This window comes from Manis javanica, chromosome 12 (genome assembly GCF_040802235.1).
Source record: "Manis javanica isolate MJ-LG chromosome 12, MJ_LKY, whole genome shotgun sequence".
NCBI lineage: Eukaryota > Metazoa > Chordata > Mammalia > Pholidota > Manidae > Manis > Manis javanica.
The window spans coordinates 47,797,848-47,811,644 of record NC_133167.1 but is presented as its reverse complement, the minus strand read 5'-3'; the positions used below and the strand labels follow the sequence as shown (position 1 = coordinate 47,811,644).

The window sequence follows — 13,797 nt, the reverse complement described above, 5'->3', positions numbered from 1 at the left end:
TCATTAGTGTATTGGAAAGTAACAGATTTCCATGTATTAATTTTGTATCCTGCTACTTTGCTGACTTCAGATATTAGTTCTAGTAGTTTTGGAGTGGATTCTTTAGGTTTTTTTTATGTACAATATTATGTCATCTGCAAACAGTGACAGTTTGCCTTCTTCTTTACCAATCTGGATGCCTTTTATTTCTTTGTGTTGTCTGATTGCTTTGGCTAGGATCTCCAGTACTATATTGAATAAAAGCGCGGAGAATGGGCATCCTTGTCTTGTTTCTGATCTTAAAGGAAAAGCTTTCAACTTTTTACTGTTAAGTATGATGTTGGCTGTGGGTTTATCATATATGGCCTTTATTATGTTGAGGTGCTTGCCCTCTAAACACATTTTTTTGAGAGTTTTTATCATGAATGGGTGTTGAATTTTGTCAAATACTTTTTCTTCATTTATGGAGATGATCATGTGATTTTTGTCCTTCTTTTTATTGATTGTGGATGATGTTGATGGATTTTTGAATGTTGTACCATCCTTGCATCCCTCAGATGAATCCCACTTGATCATGGTGTATGATCCTCTTGATGTATTTTTGAATTCAGTTTGTGAATATTTTGTTGAATATTTGTGCATCTATGTTCATCAGGGATATTGGTCTGTAGGTTTCTATTTTTGTGGTGTCTTTGCCTGGTTTTGATATTTGAGTGATGCTGGCTTCATAGAATGAGTTTGCAAGTATTCTCTCCTCCTCTACATTTTGGAAAACTTTAAGGAGGATGGGTATTAGGTCTTCTCTAAAGGTCTGATAAAATTCAACCGTGACACCGTCTGGTCCACTGGTTTTGTTCTTGGGTAGTTTTTTGATTGCTGATTCAATTTCATTGCTGGTAATAGGTCTGTTCAGGTTTTCTGTTTCTTCTAGTCTTGAAAGTTTGTGTTTTTCTAGAAAGTTGTCCATTTCTTCTAGATTATTCAGTTTGTTAGCATATAATGTTTCATAGTATTCTGTAATGATTCTTTGTGTTTCTGTGATGTCTGTGGTAATTTTTCCTTTGTCATTTCTTATTCTGTTTATGTGTGTGGACTCTCTTTTTATCTTGATAAGTCTTGTTTTTCTATTTTGTTTATTTTCTCAAAGGGCTGCCTCTTGGTTTCATTAATTCTTTCTATTGTTTTATTCTCAGTTTTATTTATTTCTTCTCTGATCTTTATTGTGTCCCTCCTTCTGCTGACTTTGGTCTTCATTTGTTCTTTTTTTCCAGTTTCCTTAATTGTGAAGTTATACTGTTCATTTGGAATTGTTCTTCCTTCTTTCAATAGGCCTGAATTGCTGTATACTTTCCTCTTAGAACTGCCTTCGCTGTATCCCACAGAAGTTGGGGCATTGAGCTGTTGTTTCCATGTGCCTCTGTATATTGCTTGGTTTCTGTTTTAATTTGGTTGTTGATCCACTGATTATTTGAGAGCATGTTGTTAAGCCTCTATGTACTTGTGGGACTTTTTGTTTTATTTGCACAATGTATTTCTAGTTTCATACCTCTGTGGTCTGAGAAGTTGGTTGTTACAGTTTCAGTCTTTTTGAATTTACTAAGGCTCTTTTTGTGGCCTAGTATGTGATCTATTCTGGAAAGTGTTCCATGTGCACTTGAAAAGAATATGTATCCTGTTGCTTTGGGTGGAGTGTCCTGTAGATGTGTGTTAGGTCCATCTGTTCTAATGTGTTATTCCGTGCCTCTGTGTCCTTACTTATTTTCTTTCTTGTTGATCTGTCCTTTGGAGTGAGTGTTGTATTGAAGTAACCTAAAACGAATGCATTGCATTCTATTTTCCCCTTTAATTCTCTAGGTATTTGTTGCACATATTTGGTGTTCCTATGTTGGGTGCATAGATATTTATAATGGTTGTATCATCTTGTTAGACTGAGACCTTTATAATTATATAATGTCCTTCTTTGTCTCTCATTACTTTATTTGTTTTGAAGTCAATTTCATCTGATACAAGTATTGCAACTCCTATTTTTTTCTCTCTGTTGTTTGCATGGAATATCTTTTTCCATACCTTCACTTTTAGTCTGTGTATGTCTTTGAGCTTGAAATGAGTCTCTTGTAGGCAGTGTATAGATGGGTCTTGCTTTTTTATCCATTCTGTGACTCTATGTGTTTTGATTGGGCTTTCAGTCCATTTACATTTAAGGTGATTATCGATAGGTATTGCCATTGCAGGCTTTGGATTCATGGTTACCAAAGGTTCAAAGGAAGCTTCTTTATTATCTAACAGTCTAACTTCACTCACTTATTATGCTATTATAAATACAATCTGAAGATTCTTTTTTTACCTCCCTTCTTTTTCTTTGTCCTCCACTCTTTATATGTTAGGTGTCATATTCTGTACTCTTTGTTTATCCCTTGACTGACTGTGGGTAGCTGATGTAATTTTGCATTTAGTTTGTAATTAATTGGTCTACTTCCTTTGCTGTGTTTTTATGTTCTCTGGTGACAGCTATTTAGCCTTAGTTACCCTGCCATCTAGAGCAGTCCCTTTAAAATACACTGTAGGGATGGTTTGTGGGAGGTAAATTCCCTCAACTTTTGCTTATGTGGAAATTGTTTAATCCCTCCTTCAAATTTAAATGATAATCTGGCTGTGTAGAGTATTCTTGGTTCAAGGTCTTTTTGTGTCATTGCATTGAATATATCATGCCACAATGTCTCTGCTGAGAAATCTGATGATAGCCTGATGGGTTTTCCTTTGTATGTGATTATTTTCCTCTCTGAATGCTTTTAATAGTCTGTCCTTGTCCTTGATCTTTGCCATTTTAATTATTACATATCTTGCTGCTGTCTTCCTTGGGTTCCTTGTGTTTGGAGATCTGTGCACTTCCATGGTTTGAGAGACTATTTCCTTCCCTAGATTAGGGAAGTTTTCAGCAATTATTTCTTCAAAGACACTTTCTATCCCTTTTTCCCCTCTCTCTTCTTCTTCTGGCACCCCTGTAATGCGAATATTGTTCCATTTGGATTGGTCACACAGTTCTCTCAATATTCTCTTATTCCTAGAGATCCTTTTTTTCTCTCTCTGCCTCAGATTCTTTGTATTCCTGTTCTCTAATGTCTATTTACCATCTCCTCTAACTCATCTAATCTGCTTTTAAATCCCTCCCTTGTATATTTCATTTCAGCTACTGTATTTTTAAGTGTCTTTCTCTGTCTTGAATTCATTCCTTAGATCTTGAATATTTTTCTGTAGCTCCATTTGAATGCTTATAACTTTTATTTTAAATCCTTTTTCTGGAATATTGGTGATTTCAGTTTCATGGAGCCCTCTTCTGGTGTTTGAGGGATTTTGGATTGAACAAGGTTCTTCTGCCTTTTCATATTCCTGGAGCGATGGCAGGGGTTGCAGATAAGCAGTGCTGGTGCCTACCTGAAGGAGAGAGCTCTTTCCTGCTTCCCGGCTGCAGTGCCTGCCTCCACTGTCAGGTCTAGTTAGTGGCGCATGCAAGGAGAAGCCTCTGTGTTAAGCCCCTGTAGTTGCTCTAGGTGGGCTGCCCTCTGGCTGGCCTTGTGTGATGGCAGGGGCAACAGGTTTGTGTACAGGTGCTGGTGGAGGGAAGGAGCGGCCAGCTTCTTATCATGGTGGGGGGTCCTCAGGGCTGCATTGCCTGCCCGGGGAATGGAGCGCCTGAAGCTCCTGAAAGTTCCCAACCTGCTGGGCTGAGTGTGCCAGGACAATTTTGTCCAACTGTTCCTTCTTCTTCTGAGCAACAAGCTCTGTGTAATTCTTGCCCCCTTAGCAGCCTTCTCACTGTTGGGAAATCTTTAAAAGTGCTCGCCTTTCTTTTGTCCCAGAGCAGCTGGTTGTGGGAACCTGTTTTCCACAAGCAACTGGAATTTCAGTCTGACTTTGCTTTTCAACCCCTCTAAATATCAGAGCACCATGCAATGTGGGTTTATGCTCCCAGAGTAGATCTCCAGGGCTGGGTATTTAGCAGTCCTGGGCTTCTACTCCCTCCTCACTCTGTTTCACTTCCTCCCACTGGTGAGCAGGGGTGGGGGGAGTGCTCAGGTTCTGCTGGGTTATGGCTTTATTTATCCTTTTCCATGAGATGTTCTCTTTTCCCAGAAGTAAACTGGTTCGTGCTATCTTATTTCTGGTCACTCTTTTAGGATTAGTTGTATTTGCTGTATTTTCATATTATATGTGGTTTTGGGAGGAGATTTCTGCCTCACTTCTCATGCCACTATCTTTTTTTCTTCCAGATACCTCATTGAATTAGTGTTTTCTTTTCCTATGGGTAAGTATCAAGAAGTGGAATTGCTGGATCCACAGCTTCCTTTATTAAGCCATCCTGAAATAATTGCCACTTTGGCTAGAATTCTTGTCCAAACCCATCATGTATTTAATCTGAAAAGTTGTGATAAGAACCAGAGATAATATATTGCTGCTGCATGACACTGGGCCCAAACCGAGCACCCCACCTTAGTAAAATTAACCAGGGATCCAATGTTCCTGTAAGTCCTTTCAGTAGAATGTTTAGGCAGTATTCCTTAGGCTTATCAGGTATAACCTTGATTTTTGACAAGAAGGAAATAGAAACTATCCTATAATCCTGGGAAATTACAGATACTTTGCTTATTCTTTGGTAGTCTCATTTTGCCAACTCTGAAGAGAGACATCACATTTTAGACTTTCTTTGTGTCCTCTCTATCTCCTACTTAATGTTAGGCACATACTTGATTTATTTCTCTCCCCAAATTGCCCTGAGATGACTTACTGTCTTCCACATTCCTGAAAGCATCCTTGACCTGAGTTAATGTGGTCCACCATTAGGTTAGATTCACTTTACTTAATAGGAGCTTAAATGTTTGAGAGACAGCTTGGTCAGGCAAGAGGACAATGAGTTGAGAATTCTATCTGGGATCCTAGAATTTCAGATTTGCTATCCCTAACTGCATGATCATGAGCAAGTTTTAAATTTTTTCTGAGCTTCAGTTTCTCCACTGGTCAAATGGGAATTATGATGCCTGTCCTGCAAGTTTGTTGTAAGGCCTGGAGGATGTATTTAAGATATATTTTAGGCTGTCCCTAAAAAAAAAGGTCTCACCAATACATTTAACTATCAGCAACTCTAGTGAAAATACTGCCTATTGGCTAGTAATGAAAAGTCTGTAACTCCATAAATTTTTTTATGGCACAGTTTATATAGTCTCCCAACAGTTGTGATCAGTATTTCCTTCTGAGTGGCTTATCACCTAACCTCACAATAGTAGTAAACTAGTCTTATAAGAAGCATTCCTCTTGGCCACCACCATCTCTTAATGAATTATGTATGACATTCATTCAATCAAGTTATCCTTCTCTGTCTTAAGATGCCTGGCCTGTGATTGCTTAAGTTAATGTATATAAATATGGGCCATGTCTGGCATCTGAGCCCTCTCATCTACCTATACCTCATTCTGTGAGTTACAACTAGAGTAAAAATAATGTTAATTTTAGATAATTACATATAAAGAACTTTCTCTGTTGTGACAGATTTTGACTTTTTCATTCAAATATTGGAAACTAAACTGATTTGTAATAATACATATGTCAAGGTGGAGAAGGATGTGTCTCATTATTCAATGGTTTAGATTATTAAATCTTTATATATAAGCTTAATATCTCCAAAGAGGAGCCAAGACCATTGAAATTTGACTCTATTAACAGCCTTTTTGGCAATGCTTATCAATTATCTTTCTTGCTATAATACATTTGGCAAAGTTACTGTAAATGACTGATTCATTCGTCTGTTCATTGATGCTTCTGTTATTTGTGACAAAACTATACTTTGTAATATAGAAATTCAGAGGTGATGGAGACATACTTGATGCACAATGTATTAATACTATAATCTCATACAGAAAATAGGTTCTGTAAAAGGGGTATAGATCTGAATTCCAAGATAAGGGCTTGAAAAATGCTTACTGAATGAATAAATGTGTGCAGGCCTATGTATCTGTTTGCTGGATATTTCCACTACTACAAATTTACCCTTCTCTCTGCCCACCTCTCCCCAGTTGCTATTGCTAGCAATCTGGATGTCATCTTTGGCTCCATCTTCTCTCTCCCATCACATGTGATCTATTAGCATGATCTCTTGGTCCTACCTTCTGAATATTTCTCACTTCTACTTTAATTCCGGCTACTTTCATGCTTGGCTTCTGTCACCATGGCACCTTCCTAGCTACCTTTCTGCCTTTAGTCACCTTCTTTTTTCTAATCCATTCTCCATAATAGTAGCTAGAGTTATATTTCAAAAAAGTCAATCTAATTATACCACTTTCCTGCTTGAAACTTTCTGATGCCTTCCCACTGCCCAAGGGACAAAGTGCAAATCTCTTCACATGGTTCAGAAGCTCTGGTATAATATAGACCTTACTTAAATTTTCAGCTTCATTTCTTATTGCTTCCTACTTCTCATGTTCCATTCTATGAGATGACACTATATCTACAGCATAGGGCCCTGCCATCTGCTCAATATATGATATTTATTATTATTCTTGATGTGCCTCCTCTGAAAGTGGGACAACTGGAAAAAAATGTTTTTAGAAACATTAAACAGGGAAGGCTGGAAGGGTGAGCAGCTCTGAGTTGACAAGAAGATACAATAAAATAATCTAGGTGCTGGCAACGAAATGGATAATGGATACCATGATAGGGATTAAGAAATCAATAAATCCATTGAACTTTTGAAAAACATTTTTTTGGGGGTTGGTTTTGATAAATAATTCAGTGTAGTATATACAAAAGGACTCTGTTGGATCTTAACTTTTTTTGTTTCCTGAGATTATGATCTAGTTTAGAAAAGTTGCCAGATACTCATTCTTCAAGATCTACATTGTTTTCCAATGTCCCCCAAATGGTCATGGTGCAGTTGTTAAGTGTTTCATTGGCTACAGAATTTCCTTAAATTGTAACTTTTAGTCAATGGAATATAATGACTCACAGGGAATGTAACTGTTTTCTGTTTTAGCTTACTGATCTTTATCTTTACGTGGTCAAAGGTCTACATTTCTGCTGATCTCACAGATTAGCAAATGTGTGTATGAGGGAGAAAATAAATTTAATTTAGCCAACATCTTGTATCTAGTATGATAATATTATTAATAACTGGAGACTGACTCATGTAGGTCCTGCTTTAGACGTAGAGGAAAGTTTGTCACTACTGTTTTTCTATAGTATTGTTATCATTTTGGCTGGAAGATCTATTTTTCTTAGTTTGGAGTAAAGAGATTTTTGAAAATATCAGTATTTTGGTGATGTTGTTTTATTTAATGAACTCTTTTGCAAGAGATTGGTTGGTTTATCTGATGACTGTTGTCAAATATCTTTGGAGTAGTATAGATATCTCATAAAGGATTTTCTTATATTGTTCAGATGTTTTAATGATCAAAACTGCCTTTGAGTTCAAAAGTTAAGAAAACTGTCAGTAAAAAAAACTAAAATATTTTATTTAATGCCTTTGAATTTAAAAATTGGATTCAAATTTTTAATTTTTTGCTAATTCAATATATACATTTGATTAAGTAAAATTATTATCTAACAGAATTTAAAAATTACTATACTTGGATGATTATGATTTAATAATCAAGTATGGATTTTGAAAAAGCATTCAGTATTGGTAATTTGGAAGTTTAGAATAAATCTTTTTAAAGTCATTAGTTTTACCATGGCATGGGAACGTTTCTAAAAATATCCACATAGTGATGTGAAATGCCCTTGTATGAAAGTTGCTTTGATTAGTTTTATAATAACATACATAAATCTGTAATAGAATATTCTAATGAGTGCAATTTACATGAAAGCAAATACTAAAAACTGTTTTGCCTCCTTAAGAAGCATATCAAGAATAGATGGATATACAGTGTCTTTAACTGTCCTAAAACAATTCTGTAAATGGTTACCGCTTTCTTTCAAAATTAGGAATCCTATTGAATTCATTACAATTCTTTACATGGGCTGACAGCTAATTGTGTAATTACATGCCATATAGCACAAAGCATGATTTATGATGCTATTGTTATGGTGTGCTTACTAAACAGAAGAATGAAAAAAAGAAACTGGAGTTAGCAGAAGTACTCGAGGTAGAGTTTTCAGACAAAATATAGGATGCCTGGTTAAATTTGTGTTTCCGATACACAACACACAATTTTTCAGTATAAATATGTCCTATGGAAAAACGCATTCATTGTTTATCTGACATTCAAGTTTAACTGGGCATGCTGTATTTTTATTTGTTAAAATTGGCAATCCTAGCTATAGGTGATTGAAATAAAGTAGAGGTAACAGTAAAGGAACAGATTTTCTGATGAAACAGAATTTTTTCTTAAAATTCCTCCAGAATCAAATAAAGAGTATCTTGGTCATTCAGCTGGTAAGTCAATCTGGAGCCTGGATTTGAATGCAGGGAGTTAGCTCAAGGGCCATGCTCTATCACTACTTCTCATATACTGGTTTTCATGTTGTGAAATTAAAAGTAATTCTGATATTACACATTGTTTCATACTGTATTATGTCGAAGTTTTGCATCATAAAGCCACCAAAATAAATCTTTTATTTACATTAAGGAATTAGTTTATAAGCAGAATTTTTTTCTTTTCGAAGTTAGGTTTTTTGACTTGAGAATTTTCAAAAAGCATGTAGATTTTTGCTGTTCTATTTTAAGTGGTGTTCATTAGTTTAACCAAATGTTTTTGCTTTGTTGCATGATAAATAGTACTTTGCTTTTAATTTTCTTGTGAAGACTGAATTACTGTGTTTGCATCATGCAACTGGGAAGCAGCCACGATTTGGAGCTGCACACTGCTCTGCTTGTTTCTTTAGTTTGGCTTGTCTCCATCTTTTCTGTTGTAACCATCAATCATCCAGTGCTCTTTCCATACCAGAGGACACATTTTTCCCATGAGTGACAGTGGTTGCCTTTTATGACTTAGCCCTCATTATCAATTAAGCAGGTACCACATATGAGACCTTGCAGTAATTCATGACCTGCAGTCATTCATTTAGAAATATAAATATATAAAATCTAACAGAGTCACAAAGGACTTGGAATTGGAACCTCTTAAATAGAAAGACAAAAACATTGCAATCTACGTTAGTTAAAAAAAAGCTCTTGAGAATGGTTGAAATGACTTAGATTGATTTTTATTTTTTAACATCCTTTTGTCTTTTCTGCTCTGATGGACTGTTTCCTCATAGGGACACCCAATAGTAATACCAATTTGAAACATTCAAGAATAAAGAAGGAGCCACTTTGATTAAATAATAATAACAGACTAGGAACTATTTAGAAAGATGATAAGGGATTATTTACTAATAAATTGATTACATTAAACATACAGATATTGGACCGAAAAGTAAGCGGACTAATGTCTTTCAGAATTTTTGTTCTTAGTCTACATTTTAAAAACAAACCATGAACCCTGTGAAAGAATTTAATGAGATTCTAATGAGTGGTATAAAAATGTATTAATTACGGTGACACATATTTGCCTTTAAAAATGTTTATCATTATTTCACTCTGCAGCTTCAAATTGTCTTGAAATTTTCCCCTATAACAGTCATATTACTGAAATGTCCATGATTTTAAAGCCTTCAGAACTCTATAATTAAAATTATAGAACTGGTTGGAAACCAACAAAATAGATTTGCTATTGAATGCTTGATTTTTCTATTGTGGTAAAATATACATAACATACACTTACCATTTTAACTATTTTTAAATGTACATTCCTATTATTTTGCAATCATAACTACTTTCCATTTCTAGAACATTTCATCATTCCAAACTAAAACTCTTTTATGTGTTAAATAATAAGTCTCCATTCCTTCCGCCCACCAGCCCCTGGCAAACACCACTCTACTTTCTGTTTTTGTGAATTTGTGAAGGAGATTTTTAATAGTGTTAAAAATTGACACCCACTATTAATAGGAGTAGCCTAAAAAGATGGGAAAAATCTCGGGCTAGAGTCAAACCTTTTCTGTCATTTTCCAGTTTAAAATCTGGGTGAAACTGACTTCTCTGAGGGTCAGTTTCCTCACCTCTAACATGGAAATAGTAAGTTGTTGTGCTTTTGGGATGATAAGATGATATAATATGTGTAAAACATTTGGCTCATAATAGGCATTTACTAAATAATATAATTACATACATAGAATGTTCTTGAAATATTAACTCATTTTTTTTCAGTTAGACAATTTTTAAATGGTTCTGAAGGGACTAGTAAAAAATAAGTTTTATATTAGGGGACTGTGACTTCGAATCTACCTATTTCTCAGGTGGCCTACAATGTTACAAATAACTTTTTTTTTTTTACTTTGGAAGGTAAAAATGATAAATTGTTGCATTTTATGCACTGAAGTTTTAAGCAGTGTTTTGACACATCTGTAGAAATAAATGTTTTAGTTGTTACCAGTAGAAAAGTAAATAGTGATTTAACTCATGAATTTTATTTTTGGTCAGTGTTTTTTAAAAATCTCTATTTTTCATATTCAAATTATCCTATTTGTAAACAATCCATGTTTTTTTGTCCAACTCATTATTTGGGATTTCCATTTTAGAGTTGATAGAGGAAATACAAGGAGGTTTAACTTAGTTTGCCAAAATCTTGTTAGCTCTGGCAAGGATTTATATAACAGGTTTTCTGTATTATGGGAATTAGAGTGTGTTAAATCAGCCAGATAATCAATTTGTGCAACCTAGTCATATCCCTATATTGTTAAATTATATATTTAACTATTTTTGATTTATCCATTGACAGATGTTTACTGAGCATTTCTGTACTGAGAAGTACTAGGGAGTAGTTGCTATGGGGGATTAAAAAAAGCCTGAATTTTGTTTCTTCCTTCAAAGAGTTTACAGTCAGTCCCCTTGGAAAGAGAGGCTACCTGTGTGTTAAAGTTTCAGGTTATAGTTCAGTGAGTTCATAGGCATGGGTTTTGAAAGAAAGATGACAGTTTTGGCTGTGGCCACTTTGTATTCAAGTTGAAGAAAGACTAAAGATCGGAGAGTTAGCTACATAAAGGGTGTATACACATTAATGAAAAAAATAGAACATTGGCACAATTTATAAATCTTGCTCCTTAAATACTAAGTATATTATAAATGTTCAACAAAATGGTGAAGTTTAATAATTGTTTTCAGTTGCTACATCTCTCTGTAGTCTCTTAGACATTTTTTCACAATCAGTGAGAAAATTTATTTATTTCTCATAAATAAAAAGTAAAGGCAGATAAAATAATCTTAAAGGTAGAAGAATCTGTGTTGGAAGGGCATCAGGAATATGCTAAGATTGCACATCAAGTTCTGTTCACTTTGGGCCACATATCTTCAACATTTCTTCCAGGCAGATGGACACCAATAATCTATCTGGCTGCACTAAGGGTGAGAATTTAAGTACGGGGAATGGAGAGCCAGGATTGACTAGGGTTGTTGGAAAGGCTCCCAGTATTTTTCAGGGGATGTTTAGGTAGAAAGACAGACATGAGCAGGGTGGAGAAAGTAAAGCCAGTGAAGTCTACTAAAAGGGACGCAAAGAGTTATCCAGATGAAACCAAAGACCCAGAAAGGACTCACAGAATTAATTAGTTAATTAGTTGAAGTTTCAAAGGCTAGGAATGACTTGGAATGTCCGAATATTCCCCAGATGTAAAACAATTCCCCAGATAAAGAGAAACATCAGAGTGCAGACCATGTCTTCATTGTACCAATTAGATCACATTTCCAAGACCAAAGATACTCAATCAAGGACTTCTCTGCCCTACCCTATGAGGTAAGGTAGAGAAATGGGACAAGAGTCATGCCATTATAAAATCTACTTAGCCTGTGAAAAAGACCCAGCTTATTCTTTAACTTAATCTGTATGCTGTTCTTCCTCTTCTTCCAGCCCCTTAATCAGTTAGGTAGCTTTGTAACCAGGACAGGTGATAGACATCCGAAGTGTAAATGAACTATGTGGATAAAGAATGCCGAGATCTGGACCAACACAGTCACCTAAATAACCCTATTATTAAGAAAAAACTTCAAAGAATTATGAGTCACTGGTATACATCATGCTCTATGCTGACCCCTACCCAAAAGGCCCTATAAAACCCCAAACCCTAAACCCTTAAGGGCACCTCCTCTCCGAGGTTGTCCGTACTCTCCTTTCTCCAAGTGTGTACTTTTTGCCTTAAATAAAGACTTCTTTCTGCTCAACTTACTGTGTTTTGTCTCTGCTTTCTTTCAGTGGTAAGCGTCTTTGTTATTTTGCTATTTCATTCTGTTTTTTAGACTTAAGCACAGCCTTACTCTCTCTGTCATATTTCAGACAAGTAAGGAGGGGCTGCTGAGAGCTCTGCTCTGGGTTTGCAAGTTTCCGTCACCTGGTGACCAGGACAGGACTGAAGGTGTATGTTATGCTCTTTAGGAGCCTGTCTTAGTGTTCGCAGGCCCGCTCTCTTACTCTATTACAGGGCACAGTGAAACTGACTTTGCTTTCTTGACTTTGTTTTCACTCTCACTTCCGTGCATCTCCGAACCAAGTTCCTTCTCAACAGATGAGCCACTGAATCAACTAAGTGAGTTCCAGTACAGAAAATTAGAGGGCAAAAGTGTTAACTAAAGTTAGATTTTTGGGAAAAAATTTGAGACTTTATATAAAAGCTATGTCTGTCCTTATCCATCATAAAAATCATTTGGACTATGCTGAAAGTAGAAGACAACATGCATCAATTTAAAAATTAGGCAATTTAGTATCACCAGGGAAGGGGAACAGTAGCAGTATTTCTGTTTGAAATTAAAGGCTTCTTCCAATTACATTTTTCAAAGGCTATTACAACCTGATTTTTTTCAAAGAACAGAAAGTCATTACAAAATTGACTTCAGCCACAAATTTAGTAATTCTTGTATTCTCAAATTTGTGTGTGATGCATAAAGTTTCTCTCCTCAGTAGCTTAAATTGGCAGGTTGAGTTAAAGATGAAAATACCTTGCATAGATACTGGTCTTAAAGGGGGCAGCCTGTTTCTGAAGAAGCCCACCCCAGGGGCTGTGAATTTGAGTTTATTCTCATTGCAGGCCTGGCAATCATCTTTTGGGGTTTTACCTTCCCTTTGGCTATTTCTAGAAGTAGAGTTTGATAAATTGTCCTTTGCTTTCCTCACTTATATGGAAGGGCCCATGTGATTCTACACTCAATAGCTATTAGCATCTCCAAAGAAAAGCACATAGTCAATTATTGAATCATAAATATTTAAAATTTATTTTGTAGTAGCAGGAAAATCTAGACAGTGGTTATATCCTCAATTTTAGCATTGGGAAGACAAAGCTGAGATTTTCAGGAAATAAATGACTTTCTAACTTGAGAAGTATTGGATCACAAAGGACATGCATAAGCCTTCAGTTTCTTTTAGAAGAAAAATTCATGAATTGAGAACAAACAGCTTTGTTTCTGTTAGGTATTTCTATACCATTAGGACCTAAGTCAGGGGACACTTTTTGAAGGAAATATAGACATGTACCTCACAGAATGATTGAAGTTTAACTTCGAGGGGTTGAAGCAGTAGAGTGTCTGCTAGGTACCCTTTCTGTGTTACAGGGAGGATGAGGTGGCAGTAGAGGAGCCGACTTGGTTCTCCATGGATATGTCAGACATGAGCCAGAGGTGGTCACATTCAGCAGGATTCATGGTGGAACAAATGGCTCAGTTGTAACTGACCTGGGAATGATTTTCTTCCTTATTCATCTAAAGAGGCTACTGTGAGGATTCTCTTAGGAACCTACTTTATCTTT

The 13,797-nt window shown here is 35.8% G+C and overlaps 1 protein-coding gene and 1 long non-coding RNA gene across 7 annotated transcripts in view; both read left to right on the top strand.

Annotated features, from left to right (window-relative positions):
* The window catches only part of PLCL1 (phospholipase C like 1 (inactive)), a 346,962-nt gene that overhangs the window by 21,126 nt on the left and 312,039 nt on the right, over window positions 1-13,797 (top strand). Inside the window, exon 2 of one of the 6 annotated variants that reach the window (XM_073218570.1) lies at window positions 4,248-4,282. The exons of the other annotated variants lie outside the window; for them this stretch is intronic. The gene's annotated coding sequence lies outside the window, so the exon portion shown is untranslated. The remainder of the gene's footprint in view (window positions 1-4,247; window positions 4,283-13,797) is intronic. 6 annotated transcript variants of the gene reach the window in all.
* LOC140845038 (uncharacterized) overlaps window positions 4,289-13,797 on the top strand; it is a 107,229-nt gene continuing 97,720 nt past the window's right edge. Inside the window, exon 1 of the long non-coding RNA XR_012123663.1 lies at window positions 4,289-13,797. This exon is cut by the window's right edge and continues 20,871 nt beyond it. This is a non-coding gene — a long non-coding RNA (uncharacterized lncRNA).